General features: G+C 47.7%; 1 non-coding gene and 2 pseudogenes across 1 annotated transcript; 1 reads left to right on the top strand and 2 right to left on the bottom strand.

Annotated features, from left to right (window-relative positions):
* The first annotated feature begins 297 nt into the window (after window positions 1-297).
* LOC125968000 (U2 spliceosomal RNA) lies at window positions 298-505 on the top strand (annotated as a pseudogene).
* Window positions 506-5108: 4603 nt separating this feature from the next.
* LOC125968002 (U5 spliceosomal RNA) lies at window positions 5109-5193 on the bottom strand (annotated as a pseudogene).
* A 1301-nt stretch (window positions 5194-6494) lies between these two features.
* LOC125967993 (U1 spliceosomal RNA) lies at window positions 6495-6660 on the bottom strand. Its single transcript, XR_007480987.1, has one exon. It is a non-coding gene; the product is annotated as a U1 spliceosomal RNA (small nuclear RNA).
* Between the last annotated feature and the right edge of the window lie 6910 nt (window positions 6661-13570).

Below are 13570 nucleotides of genomic sequence, written 5' to 3'. Positions count from 1 at the left end.
GCGCCAAGGTTCCTGCTCTTATACTACTCTGGCCGCCTTCCTGCAAGGAGGCGACTGCCTAGCCTGTGTGATAATGTGTGACCTTGTCATCTTAACCGAGAGCGACTTCTACATATGTGCAAAGGGTTTCATAGAGTAGAGAAAGCTAATAAAGCAAGAGAAGTGTTACAGCGATATAATGGCATAGCTCAAGCTCCCTAGCTAATCACATGTGCCAAAGAGGCCTATTCTAACAAACCGTTGGTGAGAATGGGTAGACGGGGAAGCCTGTAAGCGAGTCCCTCACTCGCATACTCCATCGCTTCTCTGCCTTTTGGCTAAGATAAAGTGTAGTATCTGTTCTTGGGTTTGGGGGATTAAGAGAGCTGACCGTAGAAGAGAGAATTTTAACCATAAAAGTGGTGATTTTACCCTTGCTTTTACTAATCAGTTCTGTTTTCATCCCAGCAAGTAAGTTGCTTTTAGAATTGGACCGAGCCATTTTTTACTTCACCTGGAAATCCAAGTCAGAGGGACTGAAGAAAAAGAAAAAAAAAAACAGAGGAGAAGGAGTCCCGAACTTAAAACTCTTCCTCGGAAGCAGATATGTTGCCCTGCACCTGCGAAGCGCGCTCGTTACACCAAATGCATCGAAAAGCCAAGCAATGACACGATTCTGGATGGGCTCATACTGTCACGGTCGGGTGGTGGAGCATGGAGCAGGACGACCAAGTGCAGCTTGGACCAGGGTTTATTGAAGCAACTCAAAATACAGACTCGGTAAACTGACATGACTTAAACAATAACTTGACTGACTGACCGGGACGTGGAACAAGAAGACAGCAGGACATGACGGCACCAAGACAGGACGACACACCGAACGACAGGAACCAAAACCAATGACCAAAACCAATGACCAAAACCAATGATCCGACAGGGAGAGAGGGGCAGACAGGACTTTTATACACGACAGGTAACGAGAGGCAGGTGGGAACAATCACACTGATCATGGGCACACAGGAGGGGAGGGGCGAGCACACAGACAGAAACCAAGACAGACACATAGTGGAGCAGGGCGAGACGTGACACATACCTCCGGAAACTAAAGCTAATACCCATCGACCAATGAATTCCTGTGTCTTTTAACGCGCCACCTTCTTATTTCTTCACCAAAAAGTTTTTGAAGAACTTTAAATTACAGCAAGAAAATAGTGACATTTTAACAAGTCACAGATCTATGATCTCTGTCGTACAGCGGGAAGTGGTTTGTCCAGTGCTCGGACCCGCATTCGGCGAGCCCACAACAGTTTGGCACAACGTCAACCACCCCGCCCTCTCGAAACAAACTTGTTGGGACCTGTCGTGGATGGTGGCCCATGATGGCCTCCCAGTCAGGTCCGTTATGCACTCCCGGGGCATATCAGCGCTCTCAACGTGCCCCCGACCTGGCTGTGGCGCCCAGGAGTCAGTGTGGCACCTGCTCAGGTAGTTCATGGCTGCCGTATACCTGTGGGCGACCTGCAGTTCCCGGCAAGGGAAGTGTTGAATGCAGACATCAACATCTCAACAGACCCTTCGCACCCAGGTTGCAGCCTGTTTGAACTACTCCCCTCCGGACGCCGTTATAGAGCTCTGTACACTAAAACCAGCAGACACAGAGACAGCTTCTTCCCCCAGGCTGTCGCTCTGATGAACTCACACCACTCTTAGAGTCTCAGAGTCATTACTGTGCAATAACATCCCGCTTTCCACACCTTTTTTGTTTACACTGTTTGTACTATGTGTCCTCTCTGCATCCATTGCAGCCTGGTCATCCTCGAAGAGGGACCCTCCCATCTGTGGTCTCTTCTCAAGGTTTCTCATTTCCCCTAGCTGGAGTTATGAGTTTTTCCTTGCCCTCTTGGGAGTTTAAGATTAGTTTAAGATCAGGGGATGTTTGAGAATATCTTTCATTTTTCACATGTTGTTGTTAGTCACCTAAATGTTGAACAGAGGCTGTGATTTACCGAAGTCAAATTCCTTGTTTGGCACGCTCAAACATGGCGAATAAAAAACTCTTGAATCTTGAATCTTGAACCTTGTACTCTATGGGGTGAGCCCGTTGAAAATCAAGCAAGAAGACTTTACAAAGCAGTGGCTCACTTTTGCTGCCATCAAAGACGCCATGTGGACTTCCAGAAATTTGCTGGTAAGGAGGCACAGACAGACAAGGAAATGATGGAATTGGGCTAAAATGGTGCACGAAAACAGTGTGTATTCACCTTTATATTTTGCTTCATGTAGCCTTATCAAAATGAATAAAACTTCTCTCTGTATGTGCATTCACGTGTAACATTGAAGGAGGTAGATATTTTGTTTCAATAAATAAATACCATCATTGTCTATTAAGACACTAAAAGTTGATGGAACATTTTTTTGTAGGGCTGCTGTGTTTTAACAAGGAAAGACTCATGTGCTTATGGATGAAGACGACTTGTACTTGTGATTGTGCTTGTGAACAGTAAAGAGGAGTGCTTGTGCAATTGACAGGGTTGGTTATTGGTTTTTATTTAAAAACAATATTTTTTGCCAAATTACAATAGACTGGCATGTGCCAATTCAAATGGGTCCCACCAGAAGTTAAACTGCATTGATAAACGAAGCCCCTTCGTTAGTCATCACTTTACCGTGGAGGAGGGGTTTGCACGCCCCAATGATCCTAGCAGCCATCTTGTCTGGGGCTTCATGCCCCTGGTAGGGTCATCCATGGCAAACGGATCCTAGGTGAAGGGCCAGACAAAGCACGGCTCTCACAAGCCCCTTATGAAGAAAAACATAAATGGATTTTGTTTTCCCTCGCCCGGACGCGGGTCACCGGGCCCCACATCTGGAGCCAGGCGTGGAGGTGGGGCTCGAAGGCGAGCGTCTGGTGGCCAGGCCTTCGCCCACGGGGCCCGGCTGGGCACAGCCCGAAAAGGAAACATGGGTCCCCCTTCCCATGGGCTCACCACCTGCCGGAGGGGCCAAAGGGGTCGGGTGCAGTGCAAAATGGGCGGCGGAAAAAGGCAGGGACCTTGGCGGACCGATCCCTGGCTGCAAAAGCTGACTCTTGGGACATGGAATATCGCCTCTCTGACTGAAAAGGAGCCCGAGCTGGGCGTGGGAGGAGTTTGGCGAGGCCATGGAGAATGACTTCCGGATGGCTTCGAGGAAATTCTGGTCCACCATCCGGCGTCTCAGGAGGGGGAACCAGTGCACCGTCAACACTGTTTACACTGGAGATGACGTGCTGCTGACCTCGACACGGGACGTCGTGAGTCGGTGGGGAGAGTACTTTGAAGACCTCCTCAATTCCACCGACACGCCTTCCATTGTGGAAACAGGGCCTGGAGACTCTGAGGTGGACTCTCCAATCTCTGGGGTCGAACTCACTGAGGTAATCAAAAAAGTCCTCTGGGGCATGGCCCCGGGGGTGGATGAGATCCGCCCAGAGTTTTTAAAGGCTCTGGATGTTGTGGGACTATCATGGCTGACACGCCTCTACAGCATTGCGTGGACATCGGGGACGGTGCCTCTGGATTGGCAGACTGGGGTGGTGGTTCCCCTCTTTAAGACGGGAGACCGGAGGTTGTGTTCCAACTATAGGGGAATCACACTCCTCAGCCTCCCTGGTAAGGTCTATTCAGGGGTGCTGGAGATGATGGTCTGTCGGGAGGTCGAACCTCGGATTAAGGAGGAGCAGTGTGGCTTTTGTCCTGGCCATGGAACAGTGGACCAGCTCTACACCCTGGGCAGGATCCTCGAGGGGGCATGGGAGTTCGCCCAACCTGTCCACATGTGTTTTGTGGACTTGGAGAAGGGGTTCAATCGTGTCCTTCGGGAAGTTTTGTGGAGGGTGCTTCGGGAGTACGGGGTGCTGAGCCAACTGATAAGGGCGGTTTGGTCCCTGTATCACCAATACCAGAGTTTGGTCCGCATTTCTGGCAGTAAGTCAGATTCTTTCCCAGTGAGGGCTGGACTCTGCCAAGGCTGCCCTTTGTCACCGATTCTGTTCATAATGGTTATGGACAGAATTTCTAGACGCAGCCAAGGCGTTGAGGGGGTCCAGTTCTGGGACCTCAGCATTGCGTCTCTGCTTTTTGCAGATGACGTGGTGCTGTTGGCTTCTTCAAGCCGTGATCTCCAGCTCTCACTGGGGTGGTTCGCAGCCGAGTGTGAAGTGGTCGGGATGAGGGTCAGCACCTCCAAATCCGAGGCCATGGTCCTCGGTCGGAAAAGGGTGGGATGCCCTCTCCGGATCGGGGATGAGATCCTGCCCCAAGTGGAGGAGTTCAAGTATCTTTGGGTCTTGTTCACGAGTGAGAGCAGGATGGAGCGCGAGATCGACAGGCGGTTTGGTGCAGCGTCGGCAGTAATGCGAACTCTGTACTAATCCGTCGTGGTGAAGAGAGAGCTGAGACAAAAGGCAAAGCTCTCAATTTACCGGTCGATCTACGCTCCTACCCTCAACTATGGTCACGAGCTTTGGGTCGTGACCCAAAGAACGAGATCCAGAATACAAGCGGCCGAAATGAGTTTCCTCTGCAGGGTGTCCGGGCTCTCCCTTGAGAAGCTTGGTCATCCGGGAGGGACTCGGAGTAGAGCCGCTGCTCTTCTACGGTGAGAGGAGCCAGATGAGGTGGCTCAGGCATCTCATCAGGATGCCTCCTGGACGCCTCCCTTTGGAAGTGTTCCGGACATGTCCCACCGGTAGGAGACCTCGCGGGCGATCCAGGACGTGCTGGAAAGACTATGTCTCTCGGCTGGCCTGGGAACGCCTTGGGATTCCCCGGGTTGAGTTGGATGAAGTGGCTGGGGAGAGGGAAGCCTGGGAGTCCCTCCTAAAGCGGTCTCCCCCTCGACCCAACCCGGATAAGCGGAATAGGATGGATAAATGGATGGATGATAAACGAGGTTTTAAACGTGATTGTCTGTCTGCACTCGGCATAATTTCTCTGTTTATGTGAACATGTTCACACGTGCCGGTATGAATTATGTGAACGTATGATTGTTGCACGGAGTATGATATAGGCGGCTATCCGTTGCAATATTGATATTCTTTCGCAGAGCATCAACAAATTGAGATATACTCTTATTGTTCCTCTCCACGGAAATGGTATACTCTTTATTGTTCCTCTCCACAGAAATCTTTAGTAAAAGGCGAAAGATTTATTCGATCTGAAGAGAAACGAGTGATCTGAAAATCTGAGTCAAAACGGGCCACCCCACTGCTGGTCTCACTAAATTCACAGGCGGTCTCACACTCAAATTGCAGCAACCATTCCTTCTAATACAAACAATAGAAGTTGATGGATTTACTATACTTACAAGGACTCAAGCAAAATAGAATGTTTAAACGAGTATTTTGTGTTCATTAATGTCTCACTTACTTTAAACATTGTTGGCGCACAGGATTGTAGGTATCTGATCGAACACTGATGGCGCTCGTTCTTTCAATTATATTGGGCGTCTATTTTGATTATTGATGGTAAAAACAGTTGTATGTCTTGGTACGTGTACTTTTGGTCTGAGAGAACGGGAAATGATCCCATCCCTGTGTTTTACTTGAAAATTTGTAATTTCATAACTTTATTCAACACAAATCGGGAAACAAAATACGATCGTAATTTCTCAAATGATTTTTCAAACTTCGGAAATGCTCTATGTCTCCCTTGTGTCGCAAATAATTGAGGCTTTTGACGTTGCTGGCATGGTTTGGAGTGTAATTCACCTCCACTGCGTTGGTGGCGTTTGATATTTGACATTAGAAAATATTTCTGTCATTTTACTTTAGAAAGTAAAAGTTGTTTTCTAGAAATCCATACTTGTGATGTATGAGGAACAACAATCGGGCGCATTCTTAAAAAGACAGACCTACAGCCGACAAAAAGGTTTTGATACGTTCATATCATATGACGAGTCAGGAACGTGGTAATTACATATTATTTTGCATTTGCTAATTTGGTGAATACAGTTTAGCGAGCAAATGCACAGTGTTAGAGATTCGCTCAGTCCAACTTATTTTGCAAGAACCACACGGGAGACGAGTAAGTCCCTTTAGACACCTGCAGGTGGAGAGTCCATTCGTCGCTGTGCGTACAGCGATGTTCGAATGGAGGTCTGACTCTCGCCTCCTGCAAGAGCATTTTTATTAAGAGAAACAGGGTGGGGGTAAGAGTGGACTGAATAGAGAAAGCCCTTGACCTCTAGTCAAAACATAGCAAGGGGTGTTTTACGACTTTGTGTAGGATGGGACACGCTAGGTGATTTATCACAGGTTGCATTCCAACATAAGCATAAAACTAATCTAGCTAGGTTATTTATTACAGGCTGCATTCCAACATAATCATACGATAAGAATAATCTGGAGAACCCTGACACACAGTTCCAGAGTACAGTTAATTACATAGTCAAAAGCGTTCAGTGTGTCACAGCATCGCAGACTTAAACTCCATGTGCATACTACTGCGCTTAATTTTTGTTTTCATCAGAAAGACCAGAGGAGAGCGCGAACACAGTCCCCCACTACCAGAAATAATGCAGTCAAGATTCACACAGTAGGGGAATTTGCAGAGGTCAGCACAACCGTAGTGCAATGGCTGAGCCTCACATGGGGTGAACCACCTTCTTGATCATGGGCCGACGTCTTTACCGCACACGCCATTTTCAGTCACGGGCTTAATTGCTAAAAACGTGTGGCACACATACACACTCAGTGGATGAAACAGGATTCGTAGAACTGTTTAAGTCAAAGTCAAAGTCAGCTTTATTGTCAATTTGTCCACATGCCGAAGACATACAAAGAAACCGAAATTTCGTTCCCCCCTATCCCATGGTGACAAGACATGGCCCACAACAGACAAACAAGTAAACAAGTATAACAAAAGCGTGCTGAATAAATAATGAATAAATAACACAACAAATAAATAAATAAATAAGAGGAGCAAAAAAAGGAGCAAGTGTGCGTACAGCAGACATTCCAGAAAATAGCGCAACAGTGCCACACGCTACGCAGAAGGGGGTAGCGAGTTCAGGGCCCTAACAGCCTGGAGAAAGAAGCTGTTGGCGAGTCTGGTGGTGCGGGAGCGCAGGCTCCTATACCTCTTCCCAGAGGGCAGAAGGTCAAACAAAGAGTGAGCCGGGTGACTCACATCTCTGGCAATCGAGGTTGCCTTGCGGGCGAGATGGGAGGTGTAAATGTCCTTCAGGGAGGGGAGCGAAGCACCAATAATCTTACCAGCCGTATTCACTATGCGCTGCAGGGCCTTCAAGTTCTGTTCAGTGCAGTTACCACCCCAGACAGCGATGCAACTGGTGAGGACGCTCTCAATGGTGCCACGGTAGAATGTAGACAGGACTGCCTGAGGAGCACATGCACGCCTGAGCTTCCGCAGGAAGTACAGGCGGCGCTGAGCTTTCTTTGCCAGTGACGAGGTGTTTGCGGACCAGGAGAGGTCCTCACTGATGTGCACCCCCAGGAACTTGGTGCAGCTCACCCACTCCACCACAGCACCGTCGATGATCAGCGGCAGGTGTGTTGTGTGACCCTTCCGGAAGTCAACAACGATTTCCTTGGTCTTATTGACGTTCAGCAGGAGGTTGTTGTCCCTGCACCACATGGTCAGAAGGTCAACTTCCGACCTGTACCGAGTCTCGTCGCCCTTCGTGATGAGACCCACCAGAGTCGTGTCGTCAGCAAACTTCACTATGCGGTTGTCGCTGTAGGTCGCAGTGCAGTCATGCGTCAGCAGGGTGAAGAGCAATGGACTAAGCACGCAGCCCTGGGGGCCCCCGTGCATGCATTGCCTTTTTTAACCTGAGAACCCTAAAACTGTATGAATTTGTATTTATTGAAAACGTCCAACATTACCACTGAATAATATTTTTTTTCCTGAACAAGTTTTGAAAATGACAAATATATCAAATAACAATAACATAAACAGTTCACCGCCACACAGCCCCAAGCACCGGCATCGACTTCCAGGCGTGTGGCAGCGTGGACTTCCATCCCTGGAGGTGGCACTTCCAGCCACAGAGGTCGAAGAGAGCTCCATAGAATAGGACCGGGTGTGCGTGAAACATATAATAGTTTTTCAAACCTTCTGTGTCACTCCAAATCATTAAATCCTTCAAACTAGTGGTAGAGTGTCCGCCCTGAGACTGGAAGGTTGTGGGTTCAAACCCCGGCCGGGTCATACCTATAAAAATGGGACCCATTGCCTCCCTGCTTGGCACTCAACATTAAGGGGTGGAATTGGGTGTTAGATCACCAAATGATTCCCGAGCGCGGCACCGCTGCTGCTCACTGCTCCCCTCTCCCCCAGGGGATGGATCAAAATCACACGGGGATGGGTTGAATGCAGAGGACAAATCTCACCACACCCAGATGTGTGTGTGATGATCATTGGGAAAAAAAAACTCTCTGTCCTCTGTGTCACTTACAAGCAAAGCCACTAAAGATGCCGGTAGTACATGGGGCCCTTCGTCATCTTCGTCATCCCGTGATCGAATCCTTTGTCCTTTAAGTAAACAACCGCCGCGCCGCTGATGTCACTTGCAGTTCAAACTACAGTAATCCCTTGCTACATCACGGTTCGTTTATCCATTTTTCGTTTTTTTTTTATTTTGAAAATTTGTGACAAAAAATCACGTATAAGTTGCTCCTCAGTATAAGTCGCCCCCCCACCCAAACTATGAAAAGAAACGTGACTTATAGTCCAGAAAATACGGTAATGACAACACACAATACAACAAAACACAACACAACAATACTTACCTTTCCTTTAAAATCTTTTTCTCTACCTAACACAGACAGATAATGGGAGAATGTGTCACAATGTGAAGGAGATGTATTGGGTAATGCAGAAACAAAATAAAAACTATTATTTAATGTTAGACACATTATCCACTAGGCTACTTTCCTCTTGACATTCATTAAATTGACAACGAAGGGACTTGAACCCCTTAATCTTCTGATCCAGTCAGTTAACTCCACTTGAATCTAGGCTGTAGATTTACTGTATATGCTCAAAAATCATTGCACTGCTATCACTTGTCAGAATTTCCTGTATGGCTATCTGGCCTAATGGATAAGATTTCAAATCTAAACAGGTATTCATGTCTAGTGTATCATCAAATTGAAAGAGGAAAATATGTCACGGTCGGGTGTGGAGCATGGAGCAGGACGACCAAGTGCAGCCCGGACCAGGGTCCACCGAAGCAACTCAAAATACAGACTCGGTAAACTGACATGACCTAAACAATAACTTGACTGACCAGGACGTGAAACAAGAAGACAGCAGGACACGACGGCACCAAGACAGCACGCCAACACCGAACGACAGCAACCAAAACCAAAACCAATGATCCGACAGGGAGAGAGGGGCAGACAGGACTTTTATACACGACAGGTAACGAGAAGCAGGTGGGAACAATCACACTGATCATGGGCACACAGGAGGGGAGGGGCGAGCACACAGACAGAAACCAAGACAGACACATAGTGGAGCAGTTGGGGGCGAGACGTGACAAAATATAGGTAAACTGTTTTTGTGCTGTTTTGATCTTTGTTGTGGTGACCCCAAATGTCAGTGACAAAAGCCAAAAGAAAGAGGCACATTTTTCATCTGATGTACAATTTTTAATTTGTTTCTCTTGACTCCAGTTGAGCAACCTGTGCTTGCTGATATTCACAATCCCTGCTTACTTTGCTGCCCTACCCCTTAAAAGAAGAAAAAGTTATTTTAGTCTGAGCAACCTGCTCCCTACTGAAAATAGGGTTTTCAACTAAGGCTTCCAACTAGGACTAGGGTTTCCAACTAGGGCTAGAGTTAGGGTTAGGGCTAGTTTGGACTAGGTATATAAAAAGTCTGCCCCACCTGAGGACCGAACTCTTGACCTTTAGATTGTGAGACTGGCATGCTAGCACCTGCATTAATGAGGCTGTGCATTTACAGTTTTACAATTCTTTTTTACTGTAAAATTGATCCAACCACCGGCCATTTCAATCAAACTGAACTTCACAGAAAGATAAAGTGACTTTTAGTCTGAGCATTCTGAAACTAGGGTTTCCAACTCGGGTTAGGGAAGCCAACTAAGGTTTCAAATTGTGGCCAGGGTTTCCAACTGGGGCTTCCAACGAGGATGAGGGTTTCCAATTCGGGCTAGAGTTAGGACTATATAAAAGTGTGCCCTGTGTGAGGGTCGAATTTACGACCTCCAGATTATGAGACTGACACACTACCACTTCCGCGAACGAGGCTATGCATTTGCAATTTGTGCAATTGTTTTTTACTGTAAAATTGATTCAACCACCGCCCATTTTGATCAAACTTAACTAGGCTAGGGCTAGGATTTCCAACTAGGACTAGGGTTTACAGGTAGGGCTAGATTTAGGGTTGGAATATATATAAATCATGCACCGTGTGAGGATCAAACTCTCGACTTTCAGATTACGACACTGACGCGCTACCGCCTGCGCCAACGAGAATTTGTGGCACCTGTCTTAAAATTCTATTTTACTGTAAAATTGATTCAACCACCGGCCATTTCCATCAAACTGAACTTCATCAAAAGAAAAAGGTACTTCTGTCTGACCATTCTCAAAGTTGGGTTTCCAACTGGGGCTAGGGTTTCCAACAAGGGCTCGAGTTAGGGTTAGGACTAAATAAAACATAGCCCCGTGTGAGGGTTGAACTCACGACTTTCAGTTTACTAGACTGACGCGCTACCGCCTGCGCTACCGAGGCCATGAATAGTTGGTTTTACAAAGCTATTTTACTGTAAAATTGATTCAACCACTGGCCATTTCAATTAAACTCAACTTCACAGACAGTAAACCTTATTCTATGTATTATTTATTATTCTTTTCTATACTGTCAGAAAGGTTTTGGTTTCTGATTTCTTTTTTGTTGTGCTGACTCCCCCCCAATCTCCATTTTCAGTGCAACAAAGTGACAAAAACCAAAAGAAAAAATGCTTTCTCTATTGCACACTAGAGCCAGCATTTCCAACTAGGGCTAGGGTTTCCAACTAGGGTTCCAACTCCGGGTAGGGTTTCAAACTAGGAATTCCAACTGGGGCAAGGGTTTCCAATTAGGGTTTCCAACTCGGGCTGGGGTTTCCAACTAGAGACAACATTGGACAGCTGCCACTTGTTGGGAACCTTTAAATGTTTAGTCTTATCAACGAATGTGTTTCAGAGGCCAGATTTAAAACGTGGCTTCTGGTTTTCGTGAACCAAACCCATTAAAAAAGTGAAAGAATGAAACAGTTCTTAATAGGAGAAGCCTGGTTAGCTCAGGTGGTAGAGCATGCAAGTCTTAATCTCAGGGTTGTGGGTTCTATCCCCATATTGGGCAGCCCACACTTGTCGGGAACCTTTGATTCTTTAGTCTTATCAATAGATGTGTTTCAGAGGCCACACTTAAAACATTTCTCTATTTCCCCTAACCCATTCAAAAAAAATGAAAAAATGAAACAATTCCAAGGTCGAAAAGCCTGGTTAGCTCAGTGGGGAGAACATGCGACTCTTAAACTCAGGGCCGTGGGTTCGGTTCCCACATTGGGCATCCTTGCTTGTTGGGAACCGTTAAACAGTCTTATCAAGGCCACACTGAAAACATGGAGTATTTCACATGGCGATGTGGCCTAATGGATAAGGCACCTGACTTCGGATCAGACGATCCCTTTCATAGTCAATTTAACGTGTCATGCTTTGAAATCAAAAACTTGACTTCAGTCTGAACCAACTCTTGACTGATTGATTGAACTTTATTCATCCCACAGCAGGGAAATTCACTTGTCACAGCAGCGCATATCAGTGCAATAATAATACGAGTGCAAGAATAAAACAAGTGCCAGAATTACAAAAAAGAGTAAATAACAGACAAGGATAAACACAAGTGCTGCTAGTAGAGACGAAACACATTCATTTTATCAGGCGGCATGCATGTTGTAAAGTCTGACAGCAGAGGGAATGAAGGACCTGAGGAACCGTTCCTTCCTACACCGAGGGTGCAAAAGTCTGCCGCGAAAGGAGCTGCTCAGGAACCGCACACTCTCATGGAGGTGGTGAGAGGTGTTGTCCATGATGGATTTAAGCTTAATCAACGTCCTCCTCTCACCCACAACCTCAATGGAGTCCAGGGGACAGCCCAGAACAGAGCTCGCTCTTCTGAGCATCTTATTCAGTCCCCCCCTGTCCCGGTCACTACTGCCCCCACCCCAGCAGACCACAGCGTAGATGATGGCCGAGGCCACCATAGAGTCATAGAAGGTCCGGAGGAGAGCCCTGCACACACCGAAGGACCTCAGTCTCCTCAGCAGATGGAGGCGACTCTGGCCCTTTTTGTACAGGATATGGGTGTGATCAGTCCAGTCCAGTCCAGTCCAGTTTGTTGTTAAGGCGAACACCCAGGAATTTGTAGTTCTCCACTACCTCACTGTCCGATCCCTGGATGTTCATTGGAGTGAAGATGGGTGCTGTCCTCCCGAAGCTCACAATCAACCCCTTCGTCTTGCTGGTGTTGTTCACCTGATGCTGGTTGAGCTCACACCAGCTGACAAAGTCCTTGATGACCAACCTATATTCCAGATCGTTCCCCTCTGCGACATTTCAAACAATGGCCATGTCGTCGGAGAACTTCTGGATTTGGCAGTGCGCGGTGTCGTGGGTAAAGTCTGACGTGAACAGGGTGAAAAGGAAAGGAGCACCCTACCCTGGGGGACACCAGTGCTGCAGTGCACCACGTCGGACTCACTGCGATGTAACCTCACAAACTGCGGCCGGTCGGTGAGGAAGTCCGTTGTCCATGCAGTCAGGCACTGGTCCACACCCGCCTTCTCCATCTTCACCCTAAGCAGTGACGGCTGGATGGTGTTAAAAGCGCTGAAGAAAACAAAGAACATGATCTTCCCAGTGCTCCTGTTGTCCTCCAGGTGAAGCAGTGTTCTGTGCAGTAAATAAATCAATGCATTGTCCACCCCAACACCAGGCAGGTAAGCAAACTGCAGGGGGTCCAGCTGCGCTCCCACTAGTGAACGCAGGTGACCCAGGATGATCCTCTTCATAGTCTTCATCAGGTGGGAAGTCAAGGCAATAGGCCTGAAGTGGTTAGGCTCCTTGGGGCATGGCACCTTTGGTACAGGGACCACGCAGGAGGTCTTCCACAGTACTGGGACCTTGTTCAGGCTCAGGCTTAGGTTGAACAGGTACCTGACCACACCACTCAGCTGGTCCGCACAATCCCTGAGCAGTCTCGGCCAGATGCCGTCTGGGCCCGGGGTCTTCCCTGCTTTGATCTTTCTGAAGTGAACCTGAAGATCTGTAAAGAAGAGGGGGATGTCGGAAGACCGGGGTGATGGAGTGGAGACAGGAGACAGAAGAGTGACTCCGGGGGAGGGGGTTGGTGAGCTGGCGGGGGGGCTGGAGTGTCGAAGGTGGTAGAAAAAGATGCGGAGCGAGGTGAAGGGGTGGGGGGGGGAGGCGGAATCAAATCTGTTGAAGAACAGATTGAGTTCATGCACCTGTTGGATTTTGTCCACAATTTAGGGAGCGCACTATCTGCGCCTC

Source organism: Syngnathus scovelli, unplaced genomic scaffold (assembly GCF_024217435.2).
Source record: "Syngnathus scovelli strain Florida unplaced genomic scaffold, RoL_Ssco_1.2 HiC_scaffold_41, whole genome shotgun sequence".
NCBI lineage: Eukaryota > Metazoa > Chordata > Actinopteri > Syngnathiformes > Syngnathidae > Syngnathus > Syngnathus scovelli.
The sequence above is the reverse complement of the archived record's forward strand: the minus strand, read 5'-3'. Positions and strand labels throughout refer to the sequence as shown.